This window comes from Arachis hypogaea, chromosome 16, assembly GCF_003086295.3.
Source record: "Arachis hypogaea cultivar Tifrunner chromosome 16, arahy.Tifrunner.gnm2.J5K5, whole genome shotgun sequence".
Lineage (NCBI taxonomy): Eukaryota > Viridiplantae > Streptophyta > Magnoliopsida > Fabales > Fabaceae > Arachis > Arachis hypogaea.
The window spans coordinates 120342671-120355642 of NC_092051.1; the positions used below are offsets into that span (position 1 = coordinate 120342671).

The 12972-nt window shown below is 33.1% G+C and overlaps 1 long non-coding RNA gene across 3 annotated transcripts; it reads left to right on the forward strand.

Annotated features, from left to right (window-relative positions):
- The first annotated feature begins 265 nt into the window (after nucleotides 1-265).
- LOC140180365 (uncharacterized) lies at nucleotides 266-8869 on the forward strand. 3 transcript variants are annotated; one of them, XR_011874448.1, is made up of 4 exons: nucleotides 266-3499; nucleotides 3639-5710; nucleotides 5959-6065; nucleotides 8443-8869. It is a non-coding gene; the product is annotated as an uncharacterized lncRNA (long non-coding RNA). The 3 variants fall into 3 exon arrangements; XR_011874447.1 differs by lacking the exon at nucleotides 8443-8869 and having other exon boundaries at nucleotides 5959-6343; XR_011874449.1 differs by lacking the exon at nucleotides 8443-8869 and having other exon boundaries at nucleotides 278-3499; nucleotides 3639-3850; nucleotides 5959-6343.
- Nucleotides 8870-12972: the final 4103 nt, after the last annotated feature.

Consider the following 12972-nt stretch of genomic DNA (forward strand, 5'->3'; position numbering starts at 1 on the left):
CGCTGTGATTTCCGAAATTTTGTAATAAGAACTCGGGAATTTCTAGAATCGCAATACGTGGCGATATATCGAACATACATAAATATATTTATATATCAATTAGATATGTTTAGAACCGGAGGGTTTTGTGACAATGTTTTTCACCACATCGGCTTAAAATTCTGACGACGAGAACTGGTGGTTAAAATTTTGAACATGGTTCGTTAATTTCTCTCAGGATTAATCTCCAATACAAGTTTAATCACTTGTAATGGTTAATCTCCACATAATTAATTCATCAAGTGATGAATTAGTTATAGAAAAACCTAGATACATCATCAAAGAATTAATACATGATCACACTTTTTAATCATTAGCCAAACCATTAACTCCAGTTACAACTTAACCAAAGCTTAATCTCACTCTTCGTTACTTTGTAACCCAAGTTAATCACCCTCCCATTCTCTCACTCCTCTTGCTAGGAAGCCAAGTCACATGATGATAAGGAGAAAGCATTTAATGATGAATTACATGGAACTAAACAAGTGTGACCTCCCTTAAACCCTTTGCATAGTAGCTTAATTCCCATCCTTTCTCCACCTAATCTCCACTTAAACTCCTTATCATTAGCTCACTTAGTTATAAAGCAATCAAAACAAAGAAGAGAGTGTTAAGAGAAGGAGTATAACCGAGACATACAAGAGAGAGTGAAAGTCAAGTTCTTGAATTAACACATGCCTCCTTCCTCTCTTCCTCAAGACTTTGGTTTTCCTTCCCATTAGACACACTAATTTCATAAGCTATCTCATGTCAAGAACAGCATAACAAAGAGGAGAAAGATTAGAAAGAGTGACCGAAGAGAGTGAGTAAGAAAGAGCACAATACCTTCATCATTCCTTCAAGCTTCACATCCTCATCTTCTTAGGGGTTAAAGTAGCTGAGTTCTTCTCTTCATATTCATCACAAACCAGCATCCTAATCCATCCTATCTTCCAAGATCATCCATCCAGCCGAGAGTCCAAGCTCAAGGAGGGATATCTTAGCTGAAAGAAAGAGCTAAGGGAAGGATTTCAAGGAAAGCTTGTAACACGGGTAAAGGTTAGGAACATTAGGTGCTTGGTTGTTGTGTTTAATGATGATGCATGACTGACTTTGATGATGAATTATGTATGTGAAATGATAAATGATTGATAGTGGTGCTGTGTATATGATTCTATTTTGAGAAAATGTGAATTGCTATATTGCTGTTTTTGAGTTTAAGTGATAAACTCTCTGGGTGAAAAAAGTGATTTAATGAGATAGTAATTATCTTGGATCTTGGGGCTTATAAACAAGTTTATATACACAATATACACGTGTTAGAGTGATTAATTAGATAAAATAAGGGCTAGAAGCTTAAAGTGAATCTCAAAGTGAGTTAGGAGACTGGGGCAGATTCTGCAGAATCAGTGGCAGCAAGAGCAGTAACTTCTCGAGGTTGCTGCTCTCTCTCTAGACCTCCAAAATTCGTGAAACTAAATTTCAATAAAACTTTGATATGTCTATTTCTTTTCAACCAAATTTAATAATTTCGTTATTTGTCGATTGAAAGTTATAAAGGTTTAGATTTTGTCCCTCAAAGCTATCAAACCAGATTTTTAATTTTAAAATATAAACTTCCAATCTGCATAACGTTAATTCTAAAATGCTTTTGAGTTACTTTCAAAGTCTAATAGAAGCTAGATATGTCTAGAGTGATGGATTGAATTTTTAGAGTCATATAGTTTGTAGATCAAAAGTTATGAGGTTTGCAAACTGATGAGCTCTCTGACTTGGCTATACAAAATTCTGCAGAACGTGTGTCAAAGCCAGCAACTTGTTCAATTTACTGGTATTGATCCAGAAGTCAAATTGGTGTACAACCAATTGGGGGTAAAACTTTAGGGTGTCTAGTTTGTTCCATCAAAAGCGCATAATTTTTAGAGTTATACATTGGGAGTTATGGATTTTACAAAATTGCTGCTCACTGTTGGCTAAACAGAATTTCTAAATTTAGAGCAGTGAATTCCTAGATGCATAACTTCCAACCCAGAAGGACTTTTGAGGTGAGATCAAAACCAAACGAAGGATTAGCTTGTCTAGTTAATCAAATCTAAATTTCAGATCCATAGACGTATTAGAGAATTAGTTATGCACTCTGGAAGTTAACCGGGTCACTGGTTAACCAAACAGAAACTTTTAAAAACAGAATCTGCATTACTTTTCCTCCTGAAATGGGATTGCTCTGAAACTTGAACCAAATGAAACTTAGGAGAGTCTAGTATAATTATAACAAATTTGAGAGATTTTAGATTAGAAACAGATTTTTCATGATTTTCCAAAGTCTACTGCTATTTGCTGTTTTTCCAGAAGTTACCGAAAAGGGCAGTCGAACTTTGAAAATTTATAAAAAAATTAAATTCTTAATACGAAAAGGGTTGCGTGATGAACTCTCTGTTTCACGATGAAGAGGGTTGGAGGGGTTGGGTGCACAGTGAAGAAGGTTGGAAGTGCAACGAAGAGGGTTGGGAAAATAAAGCTCTGTGTTAGGGTTTTGTCAGTAGTTAGTTTAGTGAATAGAGAAGAGTGAATAATAGTGAAGTATTTTTCTCAGTAGTTTTACATAACTCTATTGGCATACTTTAAAACATCATCGTAATGTAATTCTATTGGCATGCTTTAAAAGCGTGCCTGTTGTTCTCTATGGCTACGTTTAATAAGCGTGATATCAAAAGTAGTGTCTAATTTTTAATTAATCACCACCTTTATAAAAGTGTGGCCATTGACCTCTTTAGACCATCCTTTTGAAATGTGACAAGAAAAAACGTAGTCAAATCTCTAACTTATTGATTTTATACTAACATGATTGAACTTAGTTAACTTGGATGTATAACATTATTCGGTTTTTAATTAACCAATATGAGTAGAAATTTTACATCCTTATATTACCCCCCGTAAGAAAACCGAGTGCCAATAGAATTACGTTACAGTGATGTTTTAAAATTCGGTCATAACGTTTTTTATTGAAGCGTGGCTTAAAAATATCAATGGGCACGCTTTTGAAATGTGACTTTTTTCATTACTTTTAAAAAACGTACCCATTTCCTACATGTTCAGAAACTCTAATTACCCTTTACCGTCACCCCCTCTCCTCTCAGGCTCTCACTCTTCTCATCTCTTCACTCAACTCATTCAACCATAACACAACCCTAACAACGCCACTCACTGTCTCCCTCTCTCAACCCGTCGCATCCCCTCCCTCCAACCCGTCGCAGCACCTCCATCCAATCCTCCCTCATCGGTCATCCCTTGTGCCGCCGTCTCCCTCTCCATCAGTCATCGCGTTGCCATCTCCCTCTCTAAAGTCGTAGCGCCTCTGTTTCCCTCTCTCAACTCTGTGTTCTTGGTCGCCAGTCTTTGCCTCTTTCGCGTGTCTCGCCATCCTCTGCGTGTGGCTGTGCTGAAGCTCCAAACTCCGAAGCTTTTGCCTCTACTTTATTAGGTTTGTTTATCTTCCTCCATTAGTATTTCCAGTTTTAGATACATTGATGCTAATTGGTTTAGATAAATTGATAATGATGAATTTAGATGACTGTTGGTGATTCTTGCTTATTAGATAAATTGATAAATTGTGATTGTAGTGCTCAGACTCAGTCCCTCTCCTTTCTCCTCCTTAGTCCTACAGTCGTCGCAGCCCCAACTGCCTTGACTCCAGGGACGGACCGAGGCTTACACTGTGTTTGGATCAATAGAAACGAGAAGGAAAGAAAATGCACGGAAGGAAAATTGATGGAAAATGAAGTTTTCCTCTGATTGGATGAGCATAGAAAATGGATGGAAAAGGAAAACAATGGTGTGGAGCCCACATTGAAGTTTTCTTTCCACACCTGCAAAGAAAACCACCGAAGTTCTAAAATAAAGATAAAATTACTAATATGCCCATTATTAAAATGCAAAGCAAAATTTATAACATTTAATTGAAAATAAAAAGGGATCAATTTAAAAAAAATATTATTGTTAACAATGATAATACATTAAAATTTTAAAATACAATTAGGATCATTTTTTTATTAAAAAAATAATTTAAATACTTTAATATATTATAATTTACATATAATATAAATAAGGGTATTAATGTAATTTTACTTGGTTATAATTTTCTCTCTCCTTATTTTTTCTTCTATTCAAATAAAATAAAAATTTTTTCTACTTTCTTTCCATTCATTTTCTCTTCATCCAAACAATATAAAAAAAATCAACTTTTTCTTTCATTTTCTTTCCTCTCATTTTCTTTCCTTCCATTTTCTTTCCTCACATTTTCTATCATACATCCAAACAAAGTGTTAGAGAAGGGGGCTCTTGCCCCCACTAAGTTAAAAAAAAAAAAAAAATTCTATATATATATATATATTTGTTCCCATTATAATTATATTTTTGTCTCCGTAAAAATTTATAGAATTTTATCTTGAAATTTATGTTAAAAATATTTTTTTATTAAAGTTTACATGTAACAATATTTATTTTGTTAAATTTGATTTAATATCAAAATTAAAAATAAATAAAGAAATTGACTCAATAAAAAATTAATGAATAATGATAATATAATTTTTAAAATTAATCAATTATTTAATTACCAAACTAAATCTTAATTTTTTAAATATAAGTAAAATTTTTCAATATTTTTTTGTCTTCAAAATTAGTTAAGATAAGAAATAATAGTATTTATTTATTAATTAATATTCTTCTTTTAAGATTATATAATACTTATTAATTTTATCTCTTAAATAATCTTACTTGTAAGTTGTAACAACTATTTTCGATTAAAAAATATTTTATGTCATAAATATTATAACAAATAAAATTTCTAATTAAATGAGAGATAATTAATATTTAAAAATTATAATGAATCGTAGAATGATTATTTAAAAATATAGAAGTTAATTTTGATATATTAAAATATATATTTTTTGTATAGTCATTTAATTATATTTATTCTTTTAGATAATTATTTACATAATGAAGGTAAAAGGTAAGTTTTCTAATTACAATACATAATTAATTAAATTCATAAAATTTTTAATTTGAGAGTATATCAAAATTAAATTAAAAAATATATAAAAAAATTAATTATTTTAAAAAGAAAGAAAGAAAAATAATTGTAAATTAAGTTTATGTTTTATATAAATATACTTTTCGTATACAGGTTTAGTTTTTTCTAATATTTATATATAATTCTAGTTTCAAATTATAAATACTAGTATATTAATATGTGCTAACGTGCTAATTGATTCAGTCTTTTATTATTAAATGTGCATAAAAATAAATAAAAGTAAATTAGTTAAGATGACAAATTATTTATATTTTAATTAAAATATTTTAAGTTCAAGTTTTAGAAATAAAAAAAAAAATATTTTTTATAAATTATATATAATAAATAATATTTTAAAAATAAAAATGTTCATAACTCTTTTTAATTTTCATATCTCAATTATATTTTTAGTATAATTAATAATGTTCAACAAAGTTTATATATATATATATATATATATTTGTCTTCGTTCTTAAATTTTTTTGGATGGGTCAATGCTTGACTTCTTCACTGTTCTCAAGCTGCTTTTCTGAATCTCTGCATCTAGAACGCTATGAGCAACTAGAAAGTATTAAACTATTGATATGGAAATGTACCGATCTTCGCTTGTCCCAAATAGTGCGGGTATTGATTAGTTGATTGCATTATTATTGACTTTTGTTAAAATCAGTGTCCAATTCCTTTCTACCTTTTCCCCTTCCTTGTGTTGTTTTTTTTTCCTTGTTTATTATTATTTTTTTTTGAAATCATTATGTAGTGTTCTCATTGATGCTCATACAAAGTAATAGCAATTATTCTATATTACGGCATGAACCTTCTTGTTTATTCACGTATTCATTCATGTTGTTTCCAACTTTTTTTTTCGATTTCAGGATGCTTGAGAAGAGGAGTTTGAGCTATTGTGATGGCGCCATTTCTCTCCCCATGGACGAACCCTTTCTTGCCGATAACGTCCATAAAATTTGTATTTGTGAGATAGGTACTACCCTATTATTAATTTATTTGTCAGTTCCAACATACCAACATCTTTAGTCATCTTATGATGCTGGCTCTTTATAATCATTGAAAGAGCCTAGCAGCAGAAACAACACAAAATGACAGCAACTAGGCTCTTCCAATTAAAACCCCCTATCGTTCAAAATGAAGAACAAGATGAGAAGCATCTGCAGTCTAAATTTCACGTCAATCCAACGGTGAAAGAATGAGAAACTGCTATTTAAAAATTGTTGCTCTGTGTAAAATGGAAAACATATTTTTTCTCTTGTGAAGCCAATTTCTCCCACTGCAAACTTCTAATCAACATCTCCACCGACTAGAATAAAGAACCAGATGAGAGTAACACGCGGTTCAAATTTCAAGCCGATCTAATGGTGAACAAATGAGAAACTGCCATTTTAAATTTACTGCTTTACATAAAAATGCGAATTCTGTTTTCTCTCTCCTTTCTCTCTTTGGTGGCTACACTCTCTACCTCTTAATGACCCCAAAAAATCTAATTAGGGTTGAGACACTAGGGTGCAAGAATACAATCAAAATGTTGGGCTTGAGCCTCACAATGGAGAGAAAAACCCAACAAATCTCCCCCTTTTCGACTAGGTGGAGGCCCTCGCCATTCCGGTGATCAAACAACATGTTTCAAGCTTATCTCTTGACAATGTTTTTGTCATCATATCAGCACCATCGTCATCAGTGTGAACTTTCTCAAGTTCCAACAACTTGGAATCTAACACATCCCGTATCCAGTGATACCTAACATCAATATGTTTAGATCTTGCATGAAAAGTAAAATTCTTGGCAAGATGAATAGCACTTTGACTATCACACAACAACACATAACGGTCTTTTTTAAAGCCAAGCGCTACAAGAAACTTCTTCATCCACAACAACTCTTTACATGCTTCAGTTGCTGCAATAAACTCTACCTCTGGGTAGAAAGTGCAATACACTTCTGTAACCTTGACTGCCATGAAATAGCTCCCCCTGCAAACTTGACCAAATAACCTGAAGTAGACTTTCGAGAATCAATATCTCCTGCTATGTCTACATCAGTAAAGCTAACTAGCAAAGGTTTCTCACCACCAAAACTCAAACTCAAGTTAGTTGTACCTTTAAAATATCTCATAATCCATTTAACAGCATTCCAATGTTCTTTACCTGGATTAGAGAGAAAATGACTCACAGTCCCAACCACATGAGCAATGTCTGATCTAGTACACACTATAGCATACATCAAGCTTCCAATAGTTGAGGCATAAGAAATTTCATCCATTGCTTGCTTCTCCTCATCAATGGTTGGACACTGCTTGGTACTCAACTTAAAATGAAGAGCAAAAGAACTAGCAACACATTTGGCGTTATTCATGCCAAACCTTTGAAGCAATTTCTTTATGTACTTCTCCTGTGACAAATAAAGCTTCTTGGAATCTCTATAACGAGTAATAGTCATGCCCAAAATCTGTTTGGCAGGACCCAAGTCCTTCATAGCAAAGAACTTGGCTCAACTGTTTCTTCAACTCATTAATCCTCAAAGAATTCTTGCCCACAATCAAAATATCATCCACATAAAGCAAAAGAATGATAAAATCACCATCAGAAAACTTTTGCACAAATACACAACGATTTGAAGTTGTCTTAACGTAATCATGCTCCCCCATTACAGATTCAAACTTCTTGTACCACTGTCTTGGAGCTTGCTTCAACCCATAAAGACTCATGTTAAGCTTGCACAAAAAAATCTTCCTTTCCTTTAACAACAAACCCCTCCAGTTACTCCATGTAGATCTCCTTGTCTAAATCACCAAGAAAAGCTGTCTTCACATCCATTTGCTCAATTTCTAGATTAAGAGACGCTGCTAATCCAAGCATAGCACGAATGAATGACATCCTCACAACAGGAGAAAAAATCTCCTCATAAGAAACACCTTTTCTTTGGCTAAAGCCTCTAACAACCAATCTAGCTTTATACCAAGGCGTAGAATTATGTTCTTCATTCTTGATTCTGAATACCCATTTATTCTTCAGAACTCGCATACCCTTCGGTAGCTTCACCAACTCATAGGTATCATTTTCAAGCAAGGACTTCATTTCTTTTTCCATAGCTTCAAACCATTTAGCTTTGCTTTTATCTTCAACAGTCTCTCCGAAACATTCAGGTTCCTCCCATCAGTCAACAAAATAAACTTATGTGGAAAATACCTTGACGAATGCTTTCTCTCTCTTGTAGACAGATGCGTGACCATCTTTCCTATATTTTCCTAGTGAATTTGCAATTGAATTGTTAAGTTTAATTAAGATTTAAATACTTTTTAGCCGCTATGAATGCTATTTTGATTTGTGTACAATTTTGTTTATTTCAGGTAGCATTCAGATGGATTTGACGGAGTTTTATAGAAGAAGAGAAGAAAGTGAATGATGCTGTCAACCCTGACCTCCTTGCACTCCAACGGAAATAACTTGAGCTACAGAGGTCCAATTGACATGATCCTAGTGGTATTAGAAAGCTAAATTTCAGAGCTTTCCAACGATGTATAATAGTACACACTTCTTCTATAACCTGTACGGCCATATTGGCGCCTAACTTGGCTTTTCACAAGTTAGGCGCCGGAAGAAGAACCAGCGCTCCAAAAGCTTCCTGCCAGGGTAGCGCCTAACTTCAAAATCCTGAAGTTAGGCGCCATGATCAAAGGATCTTCAATATGCACGCTGTCAAGGCCAAGCCTAACTTCAATTTCTTGAAGTTAGGCGCCAATCCAAGGAAAAGGAGTGATCCCTGCATCCATCAATTATTATGCTCGAAGATTTTAATTAATTTCGATTAAACTTTATTTTATTTATAAATAGAAAAATATATTATTTAGTTTTAGAAAATATATTTTACATTAATTAGGATTAGATATAAAAGGAGAAAAGATCTTGACCTAGGTCTCTCCTAATTTTCATTCCACACTTTCATACTTTTCTCTACTAGGGTTTATTTTCTCCATGAGGAACTAAGCCTCCATTGTTAAGGTTAGGAGCTCTATTTACTTTGATGGATTAATAATTATTTGTTCTTCTACTCTTGATTAATGTTTTGGTTATTGTTTAAGAATTGGTTTCGTTCTTCATCCTAAGAAGTAGTGATTATTGGAAAATAACTCTAATTCAACTTGAATTTTATTTGAATCTTGGAAAAGTTATATCATTAGAATTACATGTTGAAATCAATTCCTCACAACTCCCTATTTATCTGGATTTAATCCGATACATGACATAAAATCGTCTTATTTTTGGGTATCTAGGGTTTGTGTGGCACATAAACTAGTTTTGAACTTAACCCTCTAATCGGAGCCAAGTGATCAAGGAATTGACGGTTGATGAAGGTTAGAGGAGACTAAAAAGGTTTAAGGAATTAGGGTTTAGTCACATATAGTTTGCCATAAACATAATCTTTGCATGATCAAGGTAGTTAACATTGAATATTAATCCAGAAATTTAAATATCTCTGACACCTTAACTATCTTTATCATATTATTTTCTTAACCAATTTTAGTTTATTTTTATTTAATTCTCTGTTTTTATGTTATTTGCTATTAAAACTCTAAATTTTGATTGTCTGACTAGAATAATCAATTGACTATTGTTACTTGATCCATTAATCCTCGTGGGATCGACTCTCACTCACCTGAAGTATTACTTGGTACGATCTGGTGCACTTACCGGTTAGTTTGTGGGTTATAAATTCCGCACCAAGTTTTTGGCGCCGTTGTCGGGGATTAATTGTGATTAACAACTACTAGTTGATTGATTACTTAGATTAGACTTTTTCTTTATTTAATTTCATTATTTTATTTTTACTTTATATTTTTTTCTTTTTCAAAATTTTTCTATATAAAAAAATGAATTTAAAAGAAAAAAATTTAATATCTCTTTTTGTTCTTTTTTCTTAGCTTTTCTGTTTACTACATGGTGTGTTTAATTCTGTTTGGTGTTTTGTGCTATGGAAAATAATGGAGAGAGATCATATGGGCACTCAAGGAGTGATTCATATTATTGTGAATGGAGGAATTACCCAAATTTTGGTTGGAAAAGTCAAGACCAAGGAAACTTCAGTGCTCCATGTTCCATCTATCAAGAACCACCATCTCCATATTCATACCAAGAATCATCCTCCTCTTTTTATTCATATCAAGAGCCACCATCTCCTTATTCATACGAAGAATCATCTTCTTTTTACTCATATCAAGAGCCATCTCTTTATTCATATCAAGAACCATCATCTCTTGAGCTTCTCATGAAAGAATGCATACATGATATGAGGATGAGTATAAAAAATATAGAGAAACATGCGGAGTTGATTATCAAGCACCTGGACAAGATACAAGCAAATTTCTTCCCAAGAGATACAATGCAAGATCCCATGGAAGAAAGTGAGGAAATCAATCAAAAAAATTCGTACTCCGGTGAATTAGAGAACTTTTTACCCTCACGCATGGAAGAAGAAGAAGATGCACAAACAAAGGAGGAAGCCATGCACACTCCATGCTTGCACATTCCAATAATTCAGGAGATAGCCATACAAGTCCCTTCAATTTTATGCATGCAAGCTCCTGAGAAGAAAAATCTAAATGCACCGCCCACATTTGAATTGAAGCCTTCTTCCCCAACACTTGAATATGCTTTCCTTGGTCCTAGTGAATTAGAGAGTTGTATGGGAGTTGCTTTTTGGTGGGTATCATTTTTCTCCTCATGTCCACTGAAGTCATTTCTCTTAACCAACTGGAAGAAGAGGAAGAAATTCAAGAACCAGCTGTCAAGCTAGTGATGTTAAAAAAGCGCTTGTTGGGAGGAAATCCAACGTTAGATAATTTCTTTTCATTTATCTTTTTGCTTTGCTTCATGTTGCATATGTATTTCATGGATCAAGTTTGGTGTTGTTACATGAACATGATACTTGCATTTCACTGGGTACTTAGCCCAGACTTTTATTGATAGTATCACACTAAGTTTGGTGTTCTCACAACAAGTTTGGTATTGCCATACTTCACCTATGCAAGATCCACTCCCTCCAAGCCAATACATTAGCAACATGTTTATTTTGCTTTATTTTATTTTACCTTTTATTTTATTTTTAATTTTGTTTGTTTGATTTGAATGATCTTCCGCCTTGCTTCTTTATATCCACTAGACATCATGATTATTCCAATTTCTATCACCACGATTTTTTTTGTTGCTTGAGGACAAGAAACCATTCTAAGTTTGGTGTTGGAGGCTATGCTCTACATAGCTTAAAAGGGGATAAAGAAGAAGATGATGAAAAGAAAGGCAGAGAGAACTAAGGTTGTTTCCTTCTTTTTTTGATTATATGCATGTGTGTCCTTCCTTTTAGATAAGTATAGTCTAGTTTTGAATTGTAACATATTGTCTTTACATCATAACTATCATCTTAAAATTTGTGAGTCAAAGCAATTAAGCATCATGATCATTAACAAACAGGGTAATTAAAGAAGAAACCAGCATGAGCATATGAGTATTGGAAGGCTAGCATGACTATTTTTGCTCAAACACATTTGAATTTTGTTTGATTGAAATTTTTATCTAGAACACTTTATAAAATCTTTGAAATTTTGAAACCCTTAAAGAAGCTTGTCCATAAATGATCAAGTAAAGAAAGGGGAATGAGAAATTTGAAGGCTCTAAGTACCAATGACAACTCATTAGTTAAGTACTTGTGGTGTTTATGTATCAAGCAAAAAGCTTGAAAACAAAACACTTAGAGTCAAGGCTAAACTCAAGTGTAAAGCACTCTCTCAAAGCTCAAGGCTCTGAGCATCAATAATTAGAGAGTAAAGAAAAGAAACAAAAAGCAAAGCTTAAAAAGTTCTCTAGTTATATGCTTGTGGTGCTTATGTATCAGGTGGTAATACTTAAAAACAAAGCATTTAGAGTCGAAGCTATAAAAACAAATGGTGCAAAGCACCTAAGATGCTAAGAAAAGAAACAATTGAAAAGCTTGTTTCAAAGAAGGAATATAAGAAAATATTCCATAAAGTGATCAAGATAAAATCATCAATCATTTGAAATTCTTTTGTGAGTGTTGCATGCATAGTAAACTTGCCAACCATGAATATTAAAATTGCTATTCTTCTCGTATTGGATTATCAATTTATATTGCATGATTCTTTGTTTGCTTGAGGACAAGCAAAGTTTAAGTTTGGTGTTGTGATACGTGAGCATCTTTCCTATCTTTTCCTAGTGAATTTGCATTTGAATTATTAAGTTTAATCAAGATTTAAATACTTTTTAGCCACTATGAATTCTACTTTGATTTTTGTGCAATTTTGTTTATTTCAGGTAGCATTCAGATGGATTTAACGGTGTAACACCCTACCATACAGAGTCTTATGCTTAAGTCATAATTCAGAGATGGCAAGGTATTACGACCTCTAAAACAAAAATTTAGTACGTATAGTAGTATGAATAATTGATTATAACTAGGAGCCTTTGTAGAAAAAGGGGTAAACAAAAACCGTAACTCGAACGCGCAACACTCCGATCGATAACGTAACGAGCAAAGGATAAGCTAACGCAAGATCATATATATGAAGAGTGTCAAAAACGGGAATATCAAGACTCAAAATCTGGCTGCGAAGATAACCGGTCCGAGCATAGCAATATATACATATAATAAAATAAGGAAAACCCCAAAGTAAACCCAAAGGGACACAAATATAGAAATCTATTCTCCAAAATCCCCTCTAGAAGGAGTCATCACAGTTTGTATTATTTAATGGAGATAAAAATATCTAAACAAGATATATAAACCAAAACGGAGCCCCAAGAGCAAAGGATCTTCGCTAATCCAGAAGTCTCCAGCATGCCTTAACGAGAAGCCTCGCGTCTTGCAT